Raw genomic sequence first — 21,985 nt, 5'->3', positions numbered from 1 at the left:
GAGTCAAGGATAATTATGTGAAATTCAGCCTTCAAGGAATGTGCAGAAATCTTAAGGTTGACTCTTGGTTTCCCCATGACACTAAAGTGGAGAGGGGAGCATTTGTAGGCAATTTTATCTAGATCTCAAGGGGAAGGGGAACCAAATGATGTTTGTCAACACTTCATCAATTTATAATGTTTGTTGTGTGTTCTGCAATTATATAAATTCTCTGGCTTACATTCCAAGTCTCTTCTTACTTATAAACTTTACACATTGGCACCAATGGAAACATTATACTCACTGGCGTTTGCTCACAGGCTTCAGAGGCTCAGGTCTCTGAAATGTCCTTTTTTTACCCAATCTCATTAAATCCTGTTCTTCTCTGAGACCCAGCTTTACCCTTAAACTGTCTAACCTTGAATATAAATGAAGAATTCTTTGCAGCTCTCTAAACCTCAGAATGTTTTCTTTAAAATTCTAAAGTTCTAAAATTCCATGAGCTTACGTTACATAAACCCCAACCTCAGTTTCATGAATTTATCTCTAACCCATACCAAATATATGAAAGTGTATTGCACTTTTCTAGTAAATAGAATAATTTTAAGATTAAGTCCTATACATAAACTTGTCTAACTGGCAGAGTTTAGAAAAGAAGCATACCTTTACTATCTTTCGCTCTATCAAAATATCATTTTCTTATTGTTTAAAAAATGTTTGAAATATTATTTAATCAATAACAATGGCAAACACAACTTTGTAGTAATTGTTGACAAAACTGAAAAAAAAAAAAAGAAAAAGAAAAACACTAATATCAAATAGTAGATTGTGCATGGATGTGATTATATGTGCCATATGTAATTTTCGTTAGATAGTCCAGTTTATTTCCCTGCTATAAATTTCTCCTACTAGTATTTCTTTCTATTTGTGATTCCAGGTAACAAAAATCCCTACATTTAAGTACCAGAAAACTCAGGCTTGACTATGTTAGAAAATCATAAATCAGTATTAACTTTATAAATAGTAGTAATTCAACAGAAGGAGCAGCAATGTTTTTTTGTTGTTGTTGGGTTTTTTTCTTTCTTTTTAAATTAGTTTCATAATAGTATTTTGTCATTGGGAAATATTTCCTGAAATAAATATTAGAGCCTACCAATTCTTTTAGGCCAATTCCAAATGTTAACAATAGAATACTTTTAAAAATTGCCACGCTCAAGATTAGGAGAACATAACCTATTTTGGTAATAAGACAGAAAATTCACATGAATTTGGGGGATTGCTATCCAACTTAGGGATAATAATAAGGATGTCAAACAAATGTTAAGTAAATTCATGTCCAAGTTTATGTTCAGAATTACTGCTAGAAAAAAAAAAACTTATCTATATACATAAAATACTTATCTTTATGCAAAAAGTGTAAATGAGTATCCAACTCCATGGAGCATTTTCTGACTACTTCAAACACCATAAAATGTGGCCAGTGGTTGTCAAAAGGCATCAAAAAGTAAGAAAATAGAGGGACATAGAGAGAGATTGGTCAAAGGATACAAACATTCAGCTATGAGACGAATAAGGTCTTAGGATCTAATGTGTAACATGGTGATTATAGTTAATAACACTGTATTGTATAATGAAATTTTCTAAGGAAGCAGAACTTAAATGTTCCCACCAACAAAAGGTAAATATGTGAGGACATGAATGCATTAATTAACTAGATGGGAGGAATCCTTTCACAATGTATATATACTTCAAATCACCATGATGAATAACATAAATAACTTTCAATTTTATGTGCCAATTATACTTCAATACAGCTGAAATTCTAAAAGATGCAAAAGAAAATAAAAATATGAGGCACTAAAACATTTTATTGGAAATCAGTGCCACTCTTACATGTTACATTTAACGTTGTTCATATATTGAAGCCTATTATAAATGAAATTACAACTCCAAAATCACTAACTTAATTTTTAGTGAAATAAAATAATGCATGTCCACTTTCTTAAAAATAGCCTTTTTAGAATCACCCCTGAGAGATTTACATACATATGAATTCTTCAAACTCTGAAGGATTACAAATCTCCTTTATAATCAGTAAAGCAATTGAATTATTTTGGACGTCAAAGCATTGTTTAGGAAAGACATACCACAATCAATGTAAATTTGGGATAATTAAATAGATCATCAGACAAAAATGTTTCAAAAGGAAAACAAAACATCAAACTCAGATTTACTCATTTCAATGGCTTGAAAGCATGGTGTTTGCTTTTAATTATTAATTATTAAAGCGACAAAAAAGAGAGGAGTCTGAGAAGATGGCAGAGTAGGAAGCACTAGGAATCTGTTTGCACCTAGACAACAAGTATACTGACAAAATCTGCCTGACGTAACTATTTTAGAATTCTGGAGTATGCTAGGGTATGGATGCACTCTAAGAACAAATTCAAAACCAAAACAGACCCACTTTAACAATAAATAAATAAATAAATAAATAAATAAATAAATAAATAAATAAATAAAACTAAGCCTAACAAGACCAAAAGGATTTGTCAATAAACTAACTATCTGCCAGAATATAACTCAATACTATTGGTGGAACAATAACCTAATCCAGACTCCCTACAACAGACCACACAATGTCCAGTGTACAGTAAAAAATTGCTGGACATGAAAATAAATAGGAAAATGTGATTCATGTTCACGGAGAAAGTGGTCAACAAAACTAGACTCTAAGATGACTCAAATGTTGGAATTGACAGACAAGGATCCTAAGAACTTAACCTATTTGAACATTGTGTCAGTGCCATCCAGATATTGTTGCTTAACACTAAAATAATGGTAGTAATAATTAATCATCTGTGTGCTTACTGAGTTTTCTATATGCTTAGCATTGTGCAAAATGTTATAAGTACTATTCATTATCTCATTGAATCCCATAAAAACCCTAGATGATAGGCACTATTATTGGCCTTTATTACAAGTAGAAAATCTGAAATTTAGAGAGGTTAAGTAAATCACCTAATTCCAATATATAAGAAGAAATTAGGACCTAGCATGTAAGTATACACATTATACAGAAACAAAATTATGTATTTGAAAAGAAAATTTCAGACGGGCACTTCATGCTCTATTAAATCCATCATTAGAAATGTTGACGGCTAACTAGCAAATTCATTATTATGTCACCAAGTTTGTGTCTGTGTGAAAATAAGTTCCTGAAGTAGAAGAATCACCAACCTATTGAAGCAAACTGCTTACAGCATGGATCATACAACTACTGCAGGAAAAATTACAGACAAAAATGTTATGGTTACTTAGAGTAATAGTAAAAATGATTGCAAGAGCAATAAAATGCACCAAGTCTATAACTAATATCAGAAATAAATTTTCAATTTATTGATATCTACATAAAATGTTTTAAACCTCACTAGTCAAAACATTAGCTCATGAGTGAAAAATACCAGAGAACAAATGATAATAAATTGCTGTGAACTAAAATACAATGAATATATCAGACCTACAAACACGTAACTGTCTCAATTATCTTAGTAAAGAGGTTATCAATGCATGTCATGTAAACATGAGCATTTTGTTATTCATTTTCTTTTGTGAAGTTCTTAAAATATCTCCCACAGCCCCTGGAAAATAAGCGAATAGCCACTGACTTAGGACAGGTTTTTGAATTTATTTTTATAAGAGGGCAGAGACTGTTACGTCCATGTTAAGTTGACAAATTTAAAAATATACCAGGTATGTGTTCAAACTCCCATATTTCTGCTTTTGACATATTGATTTGAGAAGGCATCCATGGTAATGGCACAGGAAAGAAGGTGGGATGACTAGGGGAGGTCAGTGACAGAAGGAAGATCTGCACTGAGGATCCTCCCCAAAGTTTTCTCTTCCCACCTCCACTTTCCATAGGGCCCTACCTCTTTTAAGGGAAACTCTTAAAGCACTATACAGAGGGTACCAACAAAATGTATACACATTTTAATAAAAGAAAAAACTATTAACTGCAATACTCAATATATACTTATAACAAAAGATGAATACAAGTCATGTTTGACTTCTACAATTACAAAAATTGCTCAAAGTGGTTACCATCAGTGTCCAGACACTTCTGATTACAGCGAACTGCTGTTTGAGCAACATTGACCAAAATGTTAACATCGCTTAAAATGTGTATGCATTTTTTTTGGCACCCCTGGTATATATCAAATGTGGTTTCTGCCCATCAAAGTTTTTGTTGTTGTTGTATGGAAATACAATTTTCTTCTGACATGAAAAACAAAATTGTCTAATGAAAATAACTAGTACTAACTATTCTAATAGCAACTAATGTTTATTATTCATAAAATATTATGCTAAACGCTTTAATGCATTACTCAATACCATTTTTACAACACTGTGATTTAAGGATAATGTAAGGTGAGGGAAGATTATAGGAGTTACCATTAGATTCAAGCTAATGAGTGGTCAGACAAAATTTGATCTCAGCTCTAATCCAAAGCCCTTGTTTCTGAAAACTATTATCTTTCAATCATAAGCCTTTCTGTTACAGAAATAAATCTGCAACATTAAGATTCATGAGCATACATTTGTTTCAACATATAAAAATAGCTTAAAAAAACTAAATACCATCAAAGACACATTTTAATGGTTTGTCAAGTAACATCTTTGAATGAATAATGTTTTGCCTTTGAGAGATTTGATGTTTGATCTAGAAAAAAAGGGAAAATATTCAATTGTCTTATTTTTCTTTCACCATTAGTCAGTGGTATTATTTCAGTCTCGTAGATTCTCCTGAAGCAGATAATAAGTTTTCAATCAATACTTCCAAATTTTCTTCAAAAATAAAATATTTTTCAATGCAGCACTGTTTGAAGAATAGCAGATTCACAATTGAAGTTCTCTGGAGGCAAATAAATACTCTAAAACCATCACTAAAATAATCTGTATGACTTCTGCAATATATATATATCTGAAATAAGATAAAAGCACCAGGATTTATTCTCTTTAAATTTTCCCTCCAAGATATCATGTTTTTAATTTTCATAAAGCATATTATTGTGAGTTTTTTAATCATTCTGTGATTTGTTATTATCATTTTTAAAAAAATAAGTTTACAAATATGAATTAAGCAATTGTTTGATTGTGTGTTAACAGATTAAGGAGATCAATTATTGTTCTATTAAAATATTATAAAAATACAAAAAAATATTGTACATTGCTAATGAATTACTAACATAAAAATAAGCACAGCATTTTAAAGGTTCATTTTTAGTCTTGTAGCAGGACTTTGGATTTGTTTTAATTCTATTTATGGTAAATCACTCTCTGTTATTTTCTTTCCAGTTCTTCACACAATAGAATTTGATCCCATATTTACATTATCATTTTCCCAAGAGATTTGCTGAAATCAAATTTTTGGTTCAAATAGTTAATTATTTGGGTATAAGATGACATTATGTGTCATTTATATCACCTCAGAATCTGTCAATTCCTTCACCAATAAAAAATTTCCCGAATGTCTCAATTTCCTTCTGTATGACTTTGAGGCAATTCCTACAGGCCTCATCACCCTTAGATCTTCTGACACAGCAAAAGAAAGAAACAAAGTGAGGGTTAATTGGAAAAAACATAATGAAGAAGACAAAGGGAGTCAACCAAACATAAATGTTATGCTTCTCAGAAACTATTAGGTTGGTGCAAAAGTAATTGCGGTTTTCGCAATTTTTTTTTTTTTTTTTTTTTTAACCTTTTAAACTGCAATTATTTTTGCACTAATGTAATATAATTATTTGTTGACTGGCCAGAGTAATTTTATTGCATTCTTTGGAAGGAATTACTGCTAAGGGTTAATATATGAAGAGTGTATGAAAGGAGTAACACTTGATTTATGGGGGTTGTATTACTCAGCTCCAGCTGCCATAACAAAAGACAAAGGCTGGGTGGCTTAAACACAAGGAATTTCTTTTCTTACAGTTCTGAAGGCTGGAAAGTCCAAGACCAAGGTCTGGCTCATTTGTTTCTGGTGAGTATTCTCTTCCTAGCTTGAGGATGGCATGCCTTAATTGCATCATTTTTTTCTTGTTCTTGTTTTAACCTTGTGTTGTTTTGCACAGAAACACGCTGTGCAGGTTTGCAGCCTAGGAGCACTAGGCTATACCATGTAGCCTAGGTTATAGTAGGCTGTACCAGCTAGGTTTATGTAAGTGCACGCTGTGATGTCTACACAATGACAAAACCTCCTAATGACACATTTCTCCAAACGTATCCACGTCGTTTAAGTGGGGCATGACTGTACTTTAAGCTTTTGGCCCTCACTTCTTATGAATATTTCTGACTGCTTCAAATCTGACACAGGGAGAGGAAAGCATAGTTAAGATGATGGTAAATAAACAAATGCTAAGCATAGTGCTCAAAAAATTCACGCATGAGCAGATTATATTGTTGTGATTATAGTTGCCACTTCATCAAAGTATAAAATATAATTAATTTATCCTCAAATTTCTGTTTGAGAAAGAAATTAAGATGATTGGCTACACTAAGAATAACTTAGTCATTGATACACGTTTCGAGTTCATAATTGCAATATAAAACTTAAGATAGAAAAAATATAACATGTTTTATTTTCTATAAATAAACTTATTTTTTTTTATCTCCAGGTCAGTGGAAAATTCAACTAGATTTCTTTCATGGAGCACACCCACACCTATATCCACTGGGTCTTGTCAAAATTCTGGAATCTCATAGAATATTGATAAGAAGCCTCTTTTTGTCCCTAGTCATCCACGCATACATGTTACCACGGTACTGCTAAAAAATACTGGTCCAACTTAATATCAGTGCCTTCAAATCCAGCAGTTCAGAAGCTTTATGCCACACTGGGGAAACTGGGATCTGTAACAAGACTGAAAAGCCTGGTGATTACAGAACCACCTCTTATCATCACAGAAACAATCCTCTTTCAAGCCAAGCATCTTCTAGGAAAGTGGTACAGTTCTCATTGTTCAGGATATCACATAACTCTGTTCTCTCTATCCTGGGGATATCCTCTAAAGTGAAAGAAAGCAACATTTTTCTTCTCAAAACCTGTTCTTCTCAAGAGGCTTAAGTTTGGGGCAAGAAAGCCAGTAAGTTTTGAAAGTGTATTTGTCCTTAAGCTCAAATAACTTTCTTGAAATAATAATAAAGCGCAAAACCCATCTTTTCTTTTTTTTATTTTCTCCAGATACAGATCACATGACAGCATTTTATTTAAACAATAATTATACCTATATATGTCTATAGTATTTTGTAATTTACAAAGTGCTTTTTCATACATCATTTAATACTTAAACCGCGGAGATTGCACATTATTTGTTAATATTCCCATATTTATGAGGAAAAAGGCTGAGGCAAGTTGTGACTTGACAGACGTCACAGAGCAAATGGATGAAAACCAAACCTAGATTTTATGACTCCAAACACAGTGCTTTTTTCATTTAATTACACCTGAAATGTGGAAGAAACACTTGAGTACTTCAAGGAGACCACAGTCCTCTTATCTGTTCTAGAAAATACCAGAACTCATTCCTCCCTGCACCTTTGCATGTGCTTTCCCCTCTGCCTGGAACATCTTTCCTGAAGATTTTTTAATGACTCAGCTATCACTTGCTTGGAGAAGCTTTTCCAGTACACCTTATCTAAAGAAGTCACCCCTATTCCTGTCATTCTCTATGAAATGGCCTTGTTTTATTTCCCTTAAAATCTTGCTCCTTAAAGTGTGGTCCAGGGATCATCAGCATTGGCATCACCTGGACGCTTATAAGAAATGTATAGTTTAGTGGTTACCAGAGGGTAAGGAGGGTGGGGGGTGGGAGATGAGGGTAAAGGAGATCAAATATATGGTGACGGAAGGAGAACTGACTCGGTGGTGAACACACAATGGGATTTATAGATGATGTAATACAGAATTGTACACCTGAAATCTATGTAATTTTACTAACAATTGTCACCCCTATAAATTTAAAAAAATAAATTATAAAAAAAAAAAAAGGAAGAAATGTATGCTCTCAGGCCCCACTCTGGACCTAATGATTCAGAATCTGCCTTGCCGTAAGAATCCCTCAGGTTATTAAAACTGAGAAGTGGTTTTAGAACACATATCACTTTCTGAAACTAACTTCTTTATTTCTGTGCATTTTAACATTAAGAAATATTTCATCCTAACTAAAAATTATGAAGGAAAAGATAACGGACACCCATGTACTTGCAACCCAGCATAGTCATATCTAAACATTTTATATTTGCTTTAGAGCTTAAAAGTAATAATTTAGTGACGACCCCATGCTACGCATCTCTAATCCTTATCTCTTTTTCCTTAAAACAGGTTTATCCTTGTTTTATTCCTTTATGTTACTTTGGTGGAGTTTGGACGGATGAATATATATTCATATACTAATGTGTATTCTATAGCTGTTGGGAGTAGTTTACCTATATGTCCCTTACATTAAGTTTGCTGATTGTCCATAGGATAGAAAAAATTAAAAAATAAATGTCATATAGAAAAAATATATATATAATTCAGAAAAGATAGTCAATAAAATTTAGCACTCATTCCAGATTTTAACACTTAGTTAAGTAGTGTAGAAAGGATCTTCTCTAAATTGAGGAGAGGTATCTCTCCCACCATTAAAAAAAAAATAAAAAAATTTGTTTTAAGCATTTTACTGAATGATAACACTTTTAGTAGTGTTCTCTTTATGGATGGGAATATGCCAAGGATGCCCACTTAACCGACTACAATTTGACATTGTATTGGATGCAAATAATGGTCAATACAGTAAAATAAAAAAATAGAAACCAAAGGTAAAAGGAGTGAAAGAGAGAAAATAGTAGTAATTTGTGTATTATATCCTTTTCCAGATAACAAAGATAATCTATAGATAAACTAATAAAATAAAATAAAAATATAAGAGAGTTAATCAAGGTTGCTAAGTAGAGGGTCAACCCAAAATAATCGGTACCCTATAGAGGATATAAAAATTTTTTAACTTGTCCAAATTTTTTACACCTTTACTACTTATTTGTGTGCTTTGTTCTATCAGTGTTAAAATGTCTCACTATGGATGTGAATTTGTTGATTTCTCCTTGTAATTTGGTCAATTATTGTTTTATATGTATTATATTAAGTTGATATTATGAGGTACATACAAGTTCATGATTGTTATACCTTTGTGGTGGCTGGTAAAAGATTATGAAATCATTTCCTTTTAACTTATATAAATAATTTTCACCATGAATTCTCTTTGTCTGATACTAATATCACCATATAATTGCCTACTGTATTTTTTCTACCTCATTATTGTTAGGTTTTTTGTATGATTATGTTTTAGGTGTTTCTGTTGTAAACAGCATACACCTAGATTTTGTTTTTATATTCAATAGGAGTTTATTTTAATAAACACCGATGGTTACTTTACATGTATACATTAATTATAAACATATTTAGGCTTGTTTCTATACTATTATTTTATATTTTATTTTGGCCTTTTTTTTTCAGAATTTACTTCCTTTATTGTTTGATTTTTATTATATATTTATTTGGGTTTATACATTTTTATTTTTCAATTATAGTTGAGATTCAACATTACATTTGTTTCAGGTATACAGCATAGTGGTTAGACATTTACGGAATTTACAGTGACCCCCTCCGCCCCTACTAGTCTAGTACCCACCTGGCACCATACATAGTCAATACAACATTAATGGCTATATTTTCTATGCTTTACTTTAAATCCCTATGACTATTTCATAACTACCAATTTGTACTTCTTAATCCCTTCACCTTTTTACCCCGCCCACAACCCATCTCCCATCTGGCAATGATCAGCATGTTCCCTGCATCTATGAGTCTGTTTTAGATTTGTTTGTTCATATATTTTATTCTTTAGATTCCACATATAAGTGAGATTATATTTGTCATTTTTTAAATTTTTTTTCAGTTACAGTTAACATTCAATATTACGTCATATTAGTTTCAAGTGTATAGCACAGTGTTTAGACAGTTACATAATTTATGCAGTTATTCCCCAATTAGTCTAGTACCCAACTGGTACTATACGTAGCTGTTGCAAAAACCATCTTCTTGAGTGGGAAGAAATGGAAGGGAAGATGCAGAAAGAAATTAATACCTAAAGTGAAAATCAATACCACCTTCAAAATATTTTCATTTAGGCTTTAAACATCAGTGTCATGATCAATATTGTTAGTTATTAGGGGAGTAAATTAAAACCACAATAAGATATTCTGTATGCCTATTAGAATGGCTTATATTAAGACAAATAATTAACTGATAATACGAAGAGCTGGCAAGGAAGTAGAGCAATTGGAACTCTCACACATTTTTTGGCACACACACACACACACACAAAGATGGTATAGCAATTTTAGAAAACAGTTTGTAATTTTCTTATAAAGTTTAGCATACATTTACCCAATGATTTACACTCTCAATCCTGGATATTTACTCAAGTGAAATGAAAGCCAAAGTTCACACACAAATCTGTACACAAATATATATACTGACCTTATTCATAATCACAAAAGACTATAAACTAAATGTCCTACAGTCTGGGAATACATAAACAAACAGGAAATTCATACGGTGGAGCACTGCACTGAAATAAAATGGAATGGAGTACTAATATAGGCAACAACATAGACTGACTCCAAAATTATATTTAATGAAAGAAGACCAAAATGCTACATACTCTATAACTGCATTTATATGAAATTCTGGAAAAGGCAAAACTATAGAAACATAAATCAGATCAGTGATTGACAGGGATTGGGCATGGGGGAAGGGGCTCACTTCAAAGAGATATGGAGGAATTTAGGGAAGTGATGAAATTGTTCTGTATCTTAATCATGGTGCTGGTTACATGGCAGTATACAGTTATCAAACTCACAGGACTGTATACTAAAAAGGAGAAATTTTATTACATGCAAATTATGTTAATAAAATAGGAAAAATTGTAATTATAAAAATGTATTATGAGAAAAAATATTAGGACGTTTGGTAATTTTTAAAAAGTTCTGTATAAATGATACCTTGAGTCAACTGCTCAAAAGTTAAGTCAAACTTATGAAACATTGGTAAATATTTAGAGTCAGGAAGGAAAACAGTACTAATCTGTATTTTGATTGAGCTATGAGTTACTAAATGATAATTATTTTATGCTCTTCCTTTTAATAAATTGGACACTTTGATTTACTTACTAAATTAATAAATAATTCCTTAATTTTTTATCTCTTATTTTTTCTTTCAATATGAATAATTATTTGCTTACGGACCTTAGAAAATTTGGAAACACAAAAGTAAGAAAATTAAGTTAGAGATAATCGACTTAAAATGAAGGCCAAAATTTCTATCTCAATTTTTCCACATTTTCTTTTGCTATGTATAATTTTTTGGACTTGTGAATTTTTATTTTTTTTATACATGCCTTTCTTAGATTTTGTTTGAATCATCTTTTAGCAACATATACTTTTCATTATAGTTACATATGCATATATAATAGTATATTTGTTTTGTGATATACTTTTCTTACAGCAATAAACTGTTAATATAGTTTCAAGTGTTCCACAAAATGATTTTTAATGATTGTGTGTTCTTTTAATTGATTACAACATAGCTTTTTAAGTTCCTCTTTTGTTGGATATATAGTTGTTTTATTTTTTCACTCTTATGATGCTGAAGTTTTTATAATTGTTTGTCAAATTTTAGTTGATTATTATATAGCTATTACACTAAAAGATTTTTTTAGAGAGACAAGAAAAGATAACAAACACAGTAAAACAATTGCATCTAGGAGTCCATATTGTGGTTCAAAATTTAAAAGAGAAAAAAGGAAAAGAAAAAAGAAAAAAAGAAAAAAAATGTTAAAGAGTATAGTCACTGAAAAGTTTGACTAAGGTAGTTTTTATTATGCCCTGATCATATCTGGGAACTACTCTCAAAAATGTTTCCTTTGCATTTGTGTTTGTTTTTTGGTTTTTTTTTTTTTTTTATCATCCCTTTTAGAAATGTTGGAGCAGAAGTCCCTTAAGTTCTCTTGCCAAGAAAGGAAATATATGAATGGAAACTAACAGTGCCTTCTAGAAATACACAAAGTAGGAGGAGGAATCCATTCATTTGCTTTAGTTATAAAAATTATGGATAACGCTCATTTTTGTGTCATAGAACATGTTCTTTCTCACCATCCGCAGAGTTCTGTGATTATTCTTTAATCTAGTTAGAAGTGTTAAATGTGCATAGCTATTAAAAATGGAAGGAAGCAAGGGAGGGAAGGGAAAGGAAGAAGGAAGGGAGACTGTTTGACTTGATTTGGTCCACTTAACTCATAGATAAGTAAACTGAGCCCAAACTCAGTCAAAAATATACATAAACCCATTGGGCTTTTACACGTGGCTTTAGCGCCCATATCAAGGCATTGGCCTAAGATACCTTCGATTTTTACTCTAAGTCACATAGTAAACAGCCTTCCCATATTACGAAGCGTCCTTCTATTTTCTCATGATAATTCATTAATTCAAAAGCTTCATGTATTTTTAATGGGAGCTCCTTCTGCTCTTACAGAGAAGCATAAACAAAAATTGGTTACTTTGCATTTCTATACTTTATTACTTATACTGATACTGTTGCAGAAGTACTGAGACTGAGGTGTAGCAAAACAAGTTTTGTATTTCCCTCCTTCTTTCTACCTCTATTCTTGGCACTTATTCTGCACCCAAAATATATTACCCAAGTTTTGCTTTACACAAGTTCCCTCAAAAGTTCTAGTGAGTAGAAGAGGGAGTGTATATTCAAACTTCTAGGGAATAAATTGCAAAGCATCTGCATAATCCTTTGCAGCTTGTGTAATATAAATACCCTACAGAAAGAGTGGGATGGTGACTATACAGGTATAATGGTACCTGCCCATCTATCTTGCCTTCTATACTTGCAAGCTAGATTGGGTACCTTACTTTGTGTGCCTCTAATACCTTATGGGGTTGGGATATGATAGGAAGAAAGTTAAGGCTAGTGTGACTCACAAAACTTTAAGGTATTCTATTGACCTGATGGTGCTCATCACCAAAAAGGATAAAAACTTATTATATGTCTTAAGCTGAATTTCCCTGAAGCTTACCTTTCTCTGCATTATATCATCTTTGCCATACCTTGCCATTTTTAATCCCATTGTCACAGCAAAATAATCATAATGTCCTTTTTGGAAACTTTCAGCATGTGATACTTTAATTTTTAAAAAGACTAGAAAAATCCCAATGACCACCCCCTCTATAAGATCATCATTTTACACACACTCACACACACACACACACACACACACACACATATATATATACATATATATGTATATACGCATATATATGTATATATGTACATATATATGAATATATACGTATATATGTACATATATACAAATATACATATATATACACATATGTGTGTATATATATGTATATATATATATATATATATATATATATATATATACATATATATACGTATATGACTAGTACTACTTGTAGGCAAAGATAGAGGAACAGAATTGGATTTACCTACCTGCCTGCTCCCCAAAAATGAGAAGGCAGGGAGGAAAGGAGGGAGGAAGGGGGGAAAAGAGGGAGAATGCCTAAAACAATGATTTAGAAGATACCTAGAGGTCAGTCAACAAAGAATGACACCCCCATTTGTGATAAAGAAATGAGGTGATTGTCCCAGCTTACTCTCCAGAGATTGTTTCCAGGCCACAGCACAATAAGATTCTCAGGAGGAGAATCTTTAAGATTATTGTGCTGAGAAAATGAAGCTGAGTGTCTCTGGAGACAAAGCAAGTTAAAAATTCTTAGGACAGAGTACAATGGAGAGAAGTACACAGAGAGAACCCCAGAAATATACAAAAGGTTTTGCTTGAGCGTGTAGCAGAGTACTTATCATACATACTTGTGAGGAAACTACTCAAGTCCAGAAAAAGAACGAGCTGAGAAGATTAAAGAGTTCTCAGCACTCACACAGGGCTAGGACTAGTGTCTTTTCTCCCAGCCAGACTACAAGACCACATGATTTATGGAGCATTAGAAAAACACCCATAGGGATCTTGCCTTAGCAGTGGGGAATATTTCATTCTAGACTAAATGCTGCTCAAGTCCTGCCCAAGAAATCTAAAAAGTAAGATCCAAAAGGATCAAACAGTTGCTAAGGAACTTAGTTCCATCTAAAAAGAAAGATCAAAATCATTTGGAGGAATATAAGAATATTTAGCACCTAACAAGGTCAAATTCACATCTAGCATCCAATCAAAGATGCCCAGGTATCATAATTCTGAGACATATCAACTGAAACCATTCCAGATCTGAAATTAGGCGTTAGAGTTAGCAGATAAAAACATTGAACAGTTATTATAACTATATTTCATATGTTTAAAAATTTAAGTGTAGACATGGAAAATATTTAAAGAAAAGACCCAATCAGATTTTTAGGAATGAAATATCTAGTATGTAAGATGAACAATATGCTGTATAAGATTAACAACATATTAGACATTGCAGAATAAAGGCTAGCAAATTTGAAGACATAGCAATAAAGATTATCCACAATGAAACACACAGAGAAAAAAAGAATTTAAAAAAATGAAAAGTGTATCAGTAAGATATGGGACAACTCCAAGTGATCTAGTATCACTTGAAGGGAGGGAGGGAAAGAAGGAAGGAAAGAAGAAAGGAAGGGAGGGAAGGAGGGAGGGAGGCATGTTACCTAGTACCAAGAACCTATGCAGATTTTTTTTCTTTTTTTCCTGGAGGCATCCTCCACAATCCTAAGGAAAATCCAAGATACTGGGAAACCAGAATTTAAAAACATTACTAGATTTGCTTTTCATGATCAGTAATTGTTAAAATATTTGAATAAGTATATTTTACTCTGCTCAAACACTAGCCAAACTCAAATATATGATGAGTCACTATTTAAGGCCTGAGTCCCAGATAGCTAACATCAAAGAAAATATTTATTTTAATTTCCGATAGTAATCTTTTAATGATGAAAACAATTATTGAACAAATATAAGAAATTAAAGTATTTTAAATAATTTAGCTAAGATTTAAGTAATGAGAAAATTTAAAAGGTGATTCAAATAGTCATTAAGTTATTGACATGATGATAATCACATTGCAATTTTATTTAATTAATTTATCAATTGCATCATGAGCCAAATTATGTCCTCCGAATGGAGTAAGAAGTTAAAAATCAAATGTGAGATAATTAATTTATAAAATGTATATATACTTTAAACAATCCTATACAATGTTTACAAAGTTTTCTACTATAATTTCAAATAGTACTTTTTCATAAAGTTTATTTAATTATCATTTTGCTAGCAGAAAAACAGGATAATTTTGCTTATTTTGCACCTTTCATGGGAATCAGTGATATACTTTCTCTCAAGGTTGTACTAGCTCTTTAGTCTCCTATGACCTTTCAAAGGCAATTACAAATGATTAAATCAATTCACTGCAGTTTTCCTCCTATGAATACTCTAACTTTTGAGTTTGTGTATACATAAATCTTCCAAGTATTCTTTAGCCTATTTGTTATAATAGACAGCTGGCAATGTTTTTTATTATATTTTAATTATACAGATTACTCTTGGTCATGTTGTTTTCCTAAGAAGATATAAAAAGTTAAGAATCCTTCATTTTAATATTGTCTTTGTGAATCTCCTCATTTAGAAACCAGACTCTCTCTCTTCTGCAGAGTAAAAATTTCAAAGTTGTTAATTATAATCATCTATTTTTATTGTGCTTTGTTCTCCTTATCTTTTGATAGAGACCATTCTTCGATATACAAATATTTTGTTTTGTCTTCCTTAGGTTTCTCACATCCATGTGGTAATATTCATAATTATTTCTTCTCAAGTAATTTCACCAATAATCCAAGGCAACACCATTGATCTACTTGCCCCTTAAGAGACATTTCTCTCTGATCAAAAATGTAGAAAGCAGCAATCACACTAGAGGACTTAATCATTAAAAATATCTCTACTATAATGATTACATTTCTAGGCAGGGAAGAACAAAGTTCAGAAAGAAAATGTTGAGATACTAGTAAAATGATGCAGGCTTCCTGAAGAGTCTCAACGCATTAGATTATTTGTTTGCATTAAGTGTCATAGTGCAATACTATGGCTCTGCCCTGAGCACCCTTCTGTGATCATTTTATTGTGTATATGTCCTGACACATAGTAGGTTCTCAATAAATGGAAGTAAAAGAATCTAAATGCTTACAAAGTAATGGTAATAACAGAAACTTTTTCATAAAAGCAATCGTTGACGGAACTTAGATGATCTCCTTTTCTTAAAGTCAATAATGCCATGTAATGTAACCTAATCGCAGAAGTAAAATTCATTGCATCCACAGTCCCCAAAAATACACAGGCTGTTTATGGCATGGGGCAGGTACAGTTGGATCCACCCAAGAATTCTGCTATCTATACAGTTTCTTCATTATAAAGTGGAAAAATCACAGCATTTATCACCATGTAATCTTATGGTAAGTATTAAAGGGGTGCTTTCTGCAGTGCCTGGTAATATGCATTCAATAACAGTTATTATTTTTATTTGTAAACACATCAAGGATGGTAAATTAATCCATCAATACTTAGGAAAGTTTCTCTTGCTTTCTCAAAGACAATTTTATATAAACATCATTAACCTGAAAAGTATGAACCTAAGTCTTTGTGTGTTCATGGTATGTACTTTAGAGTCTGTCTTTAATAATTCAGTGAAGTCCCTAGCATAAGAGCTCAAAGTAGAGTATATAAGAGAATGGTTTATTTACTCTCTGAAGTACAAACAACTAAACAGTTGAGATCAGATGCTAAATCTATGTTGACAGGTGCCTTAGCTGCCTTTCCTGTATTCCATTTTATATTCAGCTGTGTTAATGAAGTTGAGGCAGCTTTGTTTATAGAAATTACGTATTTGTTTTCATTTGTTTATTTGTCTTTGCTTCCTGGTATTTGTTCTTAAGCTAGAAACCCTGAAGAGCATGGCTCACATTTGCCCAAACATGAGACATTTTGGACAAATAATACTGTCCTACTGGTGAGATACAACAGGAAAAGCTTTTCCCTCCTGAGGTAATCAAGGTGGTATTTCAAAAGGTCTTCAGAAAGCAGAAGTTTGCTTATAGAATCAGAACACTTTTCATTACATAACTTAATACCCTAATGCCTCCAATGTAAATATATTTTATGCCAATAGCTGAAATGATATGGAAATCATACCTTTCAGCACAGGGCAAAATATTCTACTCAAAGATGGCAGTAAATTAGAAGGAAGTGAGAGCTGTGCAGCCTGTCAACAGTAACTCCTGAAATCAATATAAAGAGTGATTTCTCAATTCAAACTAGTATGTTGTCACTTGACATTATCAGAGTATGTTTTCTAAAGAGAACTAAAGCAGTCTTTACCTGAAAGTTAATTAGAGGTTCTTAATGGTTTTCATTATTTTCCATATTAAATACACATGCACTTGATTAAAAGTACCTGGTGCTTATCCATCTGTTTCTGGACAGTCAACAAAACCTGTAGTATGGGCAACTCCTGGTGTAGTAAATGTGGTGCCACTGTCTCGTCTTATACTTAAGGATAACACAGGGTATATCCAAATAGCCCATTTGAAAGAAAAAAAAAATTCTAGAGAAATAATCCACAGGAGAACAATCTGTCTGGACAGATTTAATTCAAATAAGGCCTTAGTAAAGAAAATGCCAAGTCAAGATGTCAGATCACCAGAAATAATTGTCTCAGTACATGGGTACATAGACAATTAAGAGTGAAACACTGTCTCAATGAAGTTAATTATATAAGCCTACATTTGACCAGAGGAATAAAATAATTAAAGCTGACTTGGGCAGCTAACCCCTAGATGAATTCTACGGTGATCAGTTTCTTTACTCTGCTGTTTTTAAAGGTTTCCTCTTATCGTAATCTAACTTAAGTATTATAACCAATTATCCTTATCCATAATGTGATGGTGCATCACGTGGTTTCCTTTATATGAAGCTGTGCACTTTCGATAATTGAATTTTTTCCAAACATAAAAAATAGGTTTGCAATAATTCATGCACAATCTGCACCCCATTCTAGTTATAACTTCGGAGACTGATTTCTGGTGTAACCAGGTAACGATGTTAATAGCTGAAAACATGTAAAACTTAATGTATCATAGACAAGGTTCTGTTTTTACAAGTCTTTCACAGTTTTCTTTCCACAAGTCTTATTTACAATTGTGGTTACAGGGGACATTTTACTTAATGAATGTTGGATGAAACTGGCTGTGTCTTAGGCATAACAGGAGTGTATGTAAATAACTGAAAATACTTTATATCTAACATGCGTCTGTAGTTATGGCTCTGAATCACATATAAGAGCATCCTTCTAGGATCAATAATAATGCAGAAATCAAGGCTCCTACCAAAATGAGAGGTGGCCTGGCATTCCCCCTGTATCTCATGGACATAACTTTTCTCCTAGTGCTAATTATAAGTCTTGGTAAAAAAAAAATTGTGCGTGCCATTTTCTTCCTTAATCTTTATTTTAAAGTAAAGAATGACGGGCTCTGCTAACTTCTAACCCAACACTCATTGATAATGTAGGGAGAAGGTCTCAGGAGTTTTCCTTAAACAAGACCAGTAGTGAACAGAATATTAGTTGATGTTCATTCATTAACCCCAAATGTTTGGAAAAAAGGGTGAAGTATAATGAACTTATAATGGCTTATTTAAAAGCATGTGAGAAATTAAATCCTATGATTAACTCTTTGATATTAACATTTTTATTACCTCTCTTTTTTATTTATTATTAACTCATTAAATAATGTTTTTACTTAGCCCAGTAAACCAGACTGGTTCCAGAGATGTGAAGCTGGCAGTTCCCAGTTCCTCAGGAATTCATTATTGTTTTGTTCCCATAAAGGACTTCATAAATGGATTAGATCTTTGTTACTTTTATGTTGTTACCAATTTTTTCAGCTTGTTAAATTGGTAACCTGGAAAAAGCATTAAACCTGGAAGTTAGTTTCTGCACTAGATCACTTTGCCAATTTGTCACTTAATATTTCTACTTCAAAATTTCATCTGTAAAATGAGGCGGTTGCTATAGACTAATTCTGAGTTTCCCTAAATGCTGCTACCACCTTATTCCTAGGAAATGCAATGGAGACTACTATTTCTCACCTACTTTCTCTTTTTTTTTTTTTTTCTGTTTCCACAATTATATTTTCTTCTTTATCTTTTTGCAGAACAGCTACTCCCAAGAGTATTAGGGCTACAGCAAAAGATGAAAAATTCATGCTCTCACATTTCTTATAGAAAGTTGAATAAATCTAGTGTACTGTGATACAAATAAGAAACTTTGGAAAAAGAAATGTAGCTATTTCATCTCATTTTGGAATAAAGTACACAAAGAATTAATTAATTCATAGATAGGTAAAGATATACTAAGAACTAAAATGTAGGACATTATACTATCTATATTTATAATGTATATATCTATCATTGATTGAAAATAGTATACATTTTGTTTTATTGAGACAAGTCTTATTTGTATCACTGAAAAGTAATCCATTTCCAAAATTAATTATTATCTATTCATCTGTTAACTATTAATTATGTCAGATCCTGTGTTACATGCTACTAATAAACTATTAAGAAAAGCAGGCATATTCTCCATCTTCGGCAATATACCGTCTAATAGCAGAGTAGACAAAATCAAATAATGAGGCAAGAAAATATGTAATTAAAAACTATGATAACACTCAGAAGACAGGGTACTATAAAAACATGGAAACTAGTACAGAAGAATTGGTGAAGGTAACTTGTGATAGGGGCTTTCTACCTGATCCATAAGACATGTATGGACGGTGTTGAACTAGAGGTGTGTGTATGTGTGTGTATGTGTGTGTGTGTGTGCGCGCGCGCACGCGTGCATGTGTATGTTTTAGGGGATGAAAGTGGGTTGAAGTCTGAAAGAAAACTGCAGGATTCCAGGCCATATTGCATGTACATAGATCATGGGGCAGAGAAAGCATTAGGCTTCCATCAAGCACTGCTGACCTTGCCCAGGAATGGACAGTGAGCGCAAGTTTGGTATAATACGCAACAGTATTCAGAGGAAATTCACGAAGTTCCTTGTAGGAAAATATAATATTTTTTTGTTTTCATCCAAAGAGCAATGGGAATCTATGAAATAAAGATAAGAACGGTAACATGCTCTAATTTTTTCTTTAAAGGGGATACTCTATAGTATGGAAACTGATAGAAGGCAGTCAAGAGTGGATGTGTTGGAAGTTACTAGTGTAGTCTAGGTAAAGAATAATGGTAGCCAAGGCTAGGGAGAATGATTTATATTTAAAAATGACAAAACATGAGGCGGCTTTAATAAGGGGCTGAGGAAAGGACTAAAAAAAAAAAAAAAAAACACAGATTTTGACACAATGTTGAAGAATTCAGTAAAAAATATATTATCACAAAAATAACCAAGTAATCTTAGCGATTCGCAGAATAATGGTTGATAGGATATCCTCAGTATTAAATATAGCGAGTCCTGCTTTGTGTTTGCCTGTGTGACTGTTAAGCTATATCAATTTACTATTGTCAATTCCAATCCCCACACAGCTCTTCACAGAGGCCATTAACATTATAACAGATTTTAAAAAACCACAGATGTTTATATCAGTGATACAGTAATTGAATTAGGGGTCCTCCTCTGCAACAATCTGCATTTGCATTTTAAAGTAGCAAGGCTTTTCCACATCCCTTAACTTACTGACACCAACAGGAGCCTTATTAACATGTAGATCGAATCTCCCGCACCAGGCTAGTGGCCCTCACAACCTCTTACCTGGTTCAGAAGTACTTTCTCTAGTAGATTGCACATGTGAAAGCTTTTCTCTTCTTTCTTCTTTTTGCTCCTTATATAGAGACTGTAAATGTGGCATAAACATCTGGGACACACATCTCATTTGGAAGCAAGAGCAGCTCTCTGTTTGGATCAGCTTCCTGGGGTGCAGAATGTAGATCAAAGCCCAGTGGAGGATAGCCAGCCAGGTCTAGAATTACAAAATATCTTTCTCCGTTAGTCAGGGTGGAGTTATATAGAATAAAGAAGTTTTTCCTTAAAGTTGTAGGGTATCATTTAGAAATTTACATTAAAATGCAGAATGTGTTATACTGAAATTTAGTTAATTCATAAAATAACACATAATCCATTAATATGTCAGATGAGTATCTTCAATTTAACTCACAAGTTTCCCATTTATTCTCCCAGTTACCTAACTGAAGAAAGCAAAGACAGACTTTACCATTAGGAATCCATCTATTTAAGATAGTAGTCAGAATTTTTGGCCTTAAGCTAAGATACTTCTTTTAAACAACTCAATTAGAGTGAAAATGATCACTAATGCCATATATAATTCCAGTCATATTAAGATTTTTTCAGTTAATCAATATTTATAGTGTGAGTTCCAACTCTAAAATTAAGACTGAGAAAATATTGCGTGAATAATTTGGATATTTATTAGGGGCAATGCAAACACACACACACACACACACACACACACACACACTGGAAACAGATTTAGCATTTTAAAGATCAATCTTCCCCCAAATAAGCTCTAATTAAAGTAAAATCAAATCCAATAGGTTAATTTACTGTTTCTACAACAAAAAGCAATTTACATTTCAGTCTTGCCACAACCCTGATTTCCAAACCCCAAATCCTCACCATTCAGTCCTATGTTGTCTAACCTGAACTGCACCAAAGTGGTAGCTTGAGGAATTTTGCTTCTCTTCTGTCACCTCCTCCTCTCAGCACATAGGCAAACATCAAATTAGCTATCAAGTACTATTAATATCTTTTTTTAACTTTGCTGAGAGTATCCCATTCTGTCCATTCC

The 21,985-nt window shown here is 32.5% G+C and overlaps 1 long non-coding RNA gene across 1 annotated transcript in view; it reads right to left on the bottom strand.

The window, feature by feature from the left end:
• LOC141572800 (uncharacterized) overlaps positions 1-21,125 on the bottom strand; it is a 631,723-nt gene extending 610,598 nt beyond the window's left edge. The window contains exon 1 of the long non-coding RNA XR_012498295.2: positions 20,932-21,125. This is a non-coding gene — a long non-coding RNA (uncharacterized LOC141572800). The remainder of the gene's footprint in view (positions 1-20,931) is intronic.
• Between the last annotated feature and the right edge of the window lie 860 nt (positions 21,126-21,985).

The sequence above is a fragment of the Rhinolophus sinicus genome, chromosome 15 (assembly GCF_057876585.1).
Source record: "Rhinolophus sinicus isolate RSI-liver-muscle chromosome 15, RSI-T2T, whole genome shotgun sequence".
Classification (NCBI taxonomy): Eukaryota; Metazoa; Chordata; class Mammalia; order Chiroptera; family Rhinolophidae; genus Rhinolophus; species Rhinolophus sinicus.
This window is presented reverse-complemented; position numbering and strand designations above follow the sequence as displayed.